We start from the raw sequence: 7,382 nt of genomic DNA on the forward strand, positions 1-7,382 counted from the left end.
TTCCTACTTGTCTTCAAAAAACTAACTTCACAATATATGTGTTCTTCAATTTTGACCACATCAAAATTGAGAAAAGAAAAGCATATACTTCTCATACAAAACAACATCTTTAACTTCACAATATATGTGTTCTTCAATTTTGACAACATCAAAATTGAGAAAAGAAAAGCATATGCTTCTCATACAAAACAACATCTTTAAGCAAAAATCTAACTTAAGATGAAGAAAATGCCTTTACTACCTCCAACCTCCAATGGGTACCCTAATACACTTTATCCATTTGATATCTCAAGTGAGTCTTTGGAGGCCTCATCAAATATAGCAAAGATAACCTTAAAAGTCCAAGCATAAGACAACATAATAAAAGAATTCATTTCAACTGAAAAATGCATTCATACTTAAAATTTACTTTCAAAACATTTATTTCAACCAAAAAATACATCTATACCTTAAACTTTCTTCCAACTCCAATTATAAAATAAATTTCCTTCTCTCCAACCATACTACACACGTGTCAATATGTAACACTTCTTGATTAAAAATAGCTTTAACTAAATTTTCCCCTTACTTTACATTACATCTTTACCAACTTTCATATGCTTCCATTATTTATATGAAATGTTAGGCAAACCCTCTTATGTTAATTAATCACAAAAATTAATTGACTATAAATAAACAACTTTATACATAATTGCACAATAACAACTAGAATAATGAGTAGTAGACTCCACACAACCTTTTTAATGCTTTTGTTTGTAGATTGCTAAACATTGTTACAAGATATTGATTCTTAGCGATTTAAAATATTTCCACAAACTTTCAAATAAGATTATACAATTGACTCTTTTAATTGAAATATAAGAAGTAAAAAGCACTAAAATATTTTGTCAAACTAATATATGTGAAATGTTACATACAACTCCTGAAATAATATTAAATCATTAATTGCAATTCTCAACGAACTGTTTGAAATCGTACAGCTTCAAAAATACATTTCCTTCCCTCTAAAAAAACATTCAATGATTCTTATTCATTTTTTCTTTTTAACTTTTACCCTTAAATTAATGGTCCTCAAGTAAAAATACCTCTAACTTTATATTTGATAGCAAAGGGGGCATCTTACACTTCATAAACTGCAACAACAAATAAAAGACCATTTCATATTCTTCCAAATCTTTGTTCTTATTAGAGTCTCTTCTCTGCTTACCTTCTTTACCGCACCATTAACAAGTTCATAAGACAACCCACATTTCAATCCCTTTCTAAAACTCAGCCCTCCCAAACTATTCTTTCTACAACATTGAAAGGTCCACCAGAACAATCAAAGCCTTGCTATACAACTAGAGAGACTAATAACAAGCTAGAGACCATCCTCTAAAAACTCTCCCACACCATAGGACCATTAGAAAATCACATAAAATTTTAAAATTCTGCGAACTCTTCTCTGAAGACAATTTCTTGTGTGAAGAAACACCCTCAAGCCAAAGATCTAAAGGCCTCTCGTCATCCCCCACTCTCTTCTAACCACTCCATCACTATAACCTTCATAGTCATTGTCTTGAATGAAAACCAGGTCTGAGAGCATTCCCCCCCATCTAAACATGTTGCTCATGCGTTATGCTAGAATTTTGTTTATGGGGAAAAAACCAAAACATATTTGAAATTTTATCATAAAACCTAATGATCCTATCAATAATCATCCATCTAGTTAAGGCGGACCATATTTAAGGATCGGTAAGAGCCATTATAATCTTTATCCCCTACCCATATGATAGGTTAATGTTTTGCTCACCTTCAATCTTCAAAATCTTACGTTTTTAATGAAAGCAACTTTACCAAATTCCCCAGAAGCACCTTCCAAACTAGTTCAATACTGGCGGACTCTTAGAGTTCATTCAGCAACAATGAAAACACTATTATCACCACAGTTTTGATATCTTGCAGAGGGTGTGATATTTAAGACAAACATAAGGTTCAAATAAAGACCATAAATTAGCTTCCTCTGCAGTCAATCTCCTTTGTCTATTCAATTTATAAAGAAAAATTGTCAGAGGTGAACGTAGATGAGATTTTATTAATGGTCGTTAGCATTTCACTCCTTGTCAAGCCACCTGTTAATTCCTATGTTGGACAACTTACACATTCAGGTCCAATTCACACATATTAAAACCCTTACATTGTAGGGAAAAATTTAGCCCTTACCCAAATAATTGCTGTGGATAACACTTGTTAATTTCAATCCCATATAGAATTGTGCCATGAGTTTGGGCAAATTCAAACATCAACATCATAAAACTGACCAAGGATCTTCAATACACAAACCAAAAAAAAAAAAAAAAAACCTAATACCAACCCCCCTATATCTTCTCCGCCTTTCCTTCCCCTCCCTGCAAAATCTAATCCAAGCACACCTCTCAAGCCAGATTTCTTTATAGCTTTTATTAGAATGTATATAGACGTTCCCAACATCAACAATCCCAAGGTACTTATGAAGCCTGTATTTCATGTAAGAATACCCAAAAACATATATTAGAATAGTAATATTAATAGTGGACAACGGGACATTACCATGTCAATCCAAAAAAATAGCTTCCTCACCTTAGCCAGAAATCTGTATAACAAAAGAAAAATATGAATTTGTTTTATAAACATTATGATTTCATGGTAGAGAGGCCACAAACCTTTTTTAAAAAATTCAAAATTTATAATAAAGTATTTTAATTGAAATTTATCTGTTATGTGTCGTGAGATATGTGAGGACCATTTCTTGAGTTTTTCTTGCTCTGTTTCTAATACGAAATTTTTGCAGTGAGTTTCAGCTGTTTGACATTGTATTCATATTCTTTCTTTCCTACAGTCTCTTTTTTGGTAAATATTAAAAAAAATTATCAAGACTTTAAAAATTAAAATGTTTTCATTGTGATTGAAAAAAAGTGTTTAAATAGTAAAGAGTATTTGCATCCAAGTTAAATCATTGATTTTTTAACATAAAAAAATGATTAGGAGAAGGATTCAGTAGTTGACCATGTTTAGCACTTGTTAATGAGATGTTCAACATTTTTAATAATATTGGATCAATAGTTGTGACTTTAAAATTTGACAAACTTTATAATTGTGATTTCAAAATTTGACAAACTTTATAATTGTGACTTCAAAGTTTGACAAACTTTATAGTTGTGACTTCAAAGTTAGTTAATTTAATATGATATTATTCATAATTCAAAATATATTTCTTTAATATAAAAAGCAACACAACCATGACTAAGTAAACTATTGGTTAACTTTCTTTGAGGATCTTTTTGAACACCTCAATAAAAAGCATGCTGATAAGACATTATAGTACCCTCAAACCTTAAATAAAAGAGGAGAGGACTTATCAAGTTAACTAACTATTGTAAAATTTTAAGATAAATTTGAAATTTCTTGTAAAATTATGCAAAGCATCCTATTATTTTTCAAAAAAACATCTATTTTTTGAGATAAGATTATAAGATTCTATTCCATACCAATTTTTTCCCCCCAACTCATTAAACCACTCCCCTAGTCTGTCTGCTCTTCCTAAATTGGGGATCCTTGTAAAAAAGGAAAATGACATTACCAAGGCTTTCATGCATAAGGCTGCCTGCTCTGCCTAAAGCCAATATTAATATAACTCAAACCCATGTCTTTCGCTGGAAAATCTTATAGAGAAAAATCCTCACAGCAAACTACAACTAATACATTACCATAGCAAAGCACGGTAAGACGTTACAATAACAGTCCTTTATTTAGTAGTCCCCTGCCTCCATAAATCTGATATTCATAATAACCCTAACCCTCACCCTCAACTGGGAATCCTTACAGCAAAGAACATGAGGACATTGCCATGCAGTTTCTTATACAAAGCCTACATCTGTCCAAATCCAATACTACTATAACCCAATCTCAGAACCTTGGCTATGCCTAAATCTAATTGTAACAACCAACCTCAGTATACAGGTAGCTAACTTCTGTGTATAAATCTTACCATTCAACCAATATATTTGCCTTTCACTTTCACTTTTAATTCCTCAGACGTCACTTGTCACCATGAGTGCCATCTCAACTTACTGATATAATATCTATGAGGTTTATGTTAAATATCAATATACAGTATCAATATATCTAACATTTCACATTATTGATTTAACCAAAATGCCTATAACTCAAGGCCGAAACTTGAAATCATAACCTATTAGATGAAATCTTAGATAAAAGTATCACTTCTTTTAGAAGAAGGTTATATCTAAGTAAAAATATACAATATTTACAGCAAATGCTTAATAAAATCCAATCAAACGTCAAACCCTAATAGAACAGTACAGATATATTAAAGAAATGCAGAGCAACGAGATTGCTAACAAAGGCATTTAAATGATTTTGTTCCCTTCTCTAGACGCGTTTGGGTGATTTTGATCACATAAATTGAAGTTTTCTCAGAGTACGAATACATAAAAATACTCAATCATGATTCATGTTGTAAATTACTCTCATCATTGAAAACCTCAATCATGATTCCTGTAGAATAAAACCTCCTAGATAATAAACAACCGAATCCTCAACATCATGTTCAACAAGAGCATAACGAGTGAGAAAGAAAAGAACAAACCTGCATCGACCAGACGACTGCTATTTCCATTTAAAGAGAGACAAAAGAAGAATACAAAATCCCATTTAGGGTTTGTATATAAAAGTGCTACTTTTATTTGTGTCATTTCTTCACTGTGAAAGTATTTGAAAAGTTACAAGCCATTTTTTCATTTACAAAGATCAATTTGAGACATCCGAAGTCAATAATATTAAAATTATATATTTCGTTTGATACTTCACACAATCGAATCCAGAAGCATCAAAAGAATTATAGCATGGATTATGGAAATCTGATAGCATTAATTAAAATTCTAAATGTGTCAAATGGATTCTTTTAAATAAAAAATGGCTCCAACTTTTCAAATCCTGTCACAATTAATGGAGCGCTTGAAAAAAACATTGTTTAGTTTCTATTTGTACCACTTTTGGATTCTATAGAAAATTCTTTTCTATTGAACATATTTAAAAAGATCCCACATTCAAAATAAATATATGATAATTCTAAATGTCTCAAATGGATTTTTTTAGATGAAAAATGGCTCATAACTTTTCAAACGTTGTCACAATTAATGGAACTGAAGAAAATATTGTTCAGACTCCTTTGTACCACTTTTGGATTCAATAGAAAAAAAAATTGTTATAGAACATGTTGTATTTTCATACAAAAATCATCGAAATACATTTTTTTTTTATGTTTCTCTTTATTTCTTTTAACTCCCCTCAACCTGTTTTTAATAGAAGAGAAGAACATCCATGTAATTTGTTGAACATGTTTAAATGATTTTGAAACATACTAAGGAAAACAATATAAGATAAAAGAAATAAAGAATACAAAGCAAAAGAATCTTCTTCATTGGTAATAATCTCCATTTAAACAAATACAAAAATAAATTTTCCATTCTCCATATAGAAATTATGAATCTTAGCTTCCAATTGCACAATTATTCTAATCATTGAAAATTGCATCCCTAAATCTTGTACTATGATTTTAATAATGCTTCCAACTCTGTTTAAGTTTACTTCAAAACATGGGGGATATGGAACCTTGAAATCTGAAAAGTCAATGTATGTGATTTTCAAAAGTATATTATGACATTTAAAGTTTAGCACTATATTGCCAAAATTTTCATTTTTCTTTCAAGTAGTCAAAACAACTCCACAATATTATTGATAGAATTAGCAAACTAATGTTTATCACTGTAAGGCTAAAATTTTCATTATTCATCAAACTTTATGATACCATCTCTTATCAATTCTACTACTATAATAGATTCTTCAACATCTAGGCTTATTCTATGCTAGAGTATATACAAGTAGGAAATTGTCTTTAACTATTTAATTTGAATAAAGATCGTTTTTAAATTGTTGTGCATTGGAGTAAATTAGCATACAATGATTTTTTCAAGATGTTCAAATTTTAAAACAAAGCAAAGGCAAGTTTCATATAGTGGATTTAGAAGCACTTAAGAAACCTCCAAACACAAAATATTTTTAGTCAAATACATTTCTTCTAACTTAAATTACATTAAGATTTCTTCAATAGAATTATGATTGAAATCAATATTTTTTGTCAATGATACAATTGTAATTTTAAAAATGACCTTGATCTATTTTAGAGAGGAGTGGTCATATTATAAATGCTTCTTGTAACTGATTAGTTAGTAATAAATTATTTGCTACTTCAAGCCTAAATACTTTCCTTATTTGTAGAATGGAAACATAGATTGTGCACCATTCTTTCAATTTTACTTTCTAAACTTAACTACCTATTATTGCTCAACACTGGTAATCTTGTTGAGAAGGCAAGCACTACTTCCCAAAATACTTTCAAACTCTTATGGTTTTGTCATTAAGAAGCCTTTTTTAGAGTCTGAAAGTTCAAATTTAGAACCCTGAAGTAGGATATAACATGGAAACCAAAAAAACTACCTTAAAACTTGAAAAAACAAATCACCAATGGTGTACCAAAATATTTACAAAAGGCCTACTTAACAAATGAATTCAAGACAATCTTCAAAAATAAACAGTATCTTAATAAAGCCAACCCAAAATTTACTACATAGTTTTGAATTTATGCATGCATGTCTTTCAGATGTTGTTAGAAAAGTTAAATACCATGCAAAATTCCAAAAGACTAACTTGAAGCTTGTCATTTTTCTATATTTAAGTTTGATCAAAAATTATATTTATTACATTATGATGGTCTCACAACTAGGTGACCATGAGAGTGTATTTCATTAAATGAATAGGGTAGAATATCAAGAAAAGAATATTGATAGAACAATTTTATCTAACATATAAGAAATCAAAACCTCAAGCCTGCTGCTCTCATGTAATTAAGCCCACCAAATATTTATAATGGAACAAAACTAACACAAGAAGACCATCACCAAATGGCAATGAACAAATTGCTTGTACAATTTTTCATACCCCTATAGACATCTAAGCCCTGTGTTTAATAGGCAAAGGAAGGCATTTAAGCTTGTTGGGCAAAATTGAAAAGGCATAAAGTAGAAGACAATTTACCTAAGATAGAGCAGAAATGACCTAGTCATATATAGGTTTGAAAAACAAATCACTAAAGCCATGGCAAGTTACATACCTCATGATTCTACATAAATTGGGTTGTGTTGTCAATGATTTTGATGAGAAAAAATGTGTAGAGTATGCAAGAAAAACTTTGGAAACCCTATCATGTCATAAAATTAGACAAAGCAAAACCAATATCCCTATCATCGTTGTTTTAATTTGTTTGCATTAAACAAAAAGTAAAT

At 30.1% G+C, this 7,382-nt stretch overlaps 1 long non-coding RNA gene across 1 annotated transcript; it reads right to left on the minus strand.

Moving 5' to 3' along the window:
- Positions 1-2,003: 2,003 nt before the first annotated feature.
- Positions 2,004-4,663, minus strand: LOC131873754 (uncharacterized). Its single transcript, XR_009371652.1, has 2 exons — positions 4,628-4,663; positions 2,004-2,495 (listed from the first exon to the last, which is right to left on the minus strand). It is a non-coding gene; the product is annotated as an uncharacterized LOC131873754 (long non-coding RNA).
- Positions 4,664-7,382: the final 2,719 nt, after the last annotated feature.

This window comes from Cryptomeria japonica, chromosome 2, assembly GCF_030272615.1.
Source record: "Cryptomeria japonica chromosome 2, Sugi_1.0, whole genome shotgun sequence".
In the NCBI taxonomy this organism is placed as follows: Eukaryota; Viridiplantae; Streptophyta; class Pinopsida; order Cupressales; family Cupressaceae; genus Cryptomeria; species Cryptomeria japonica.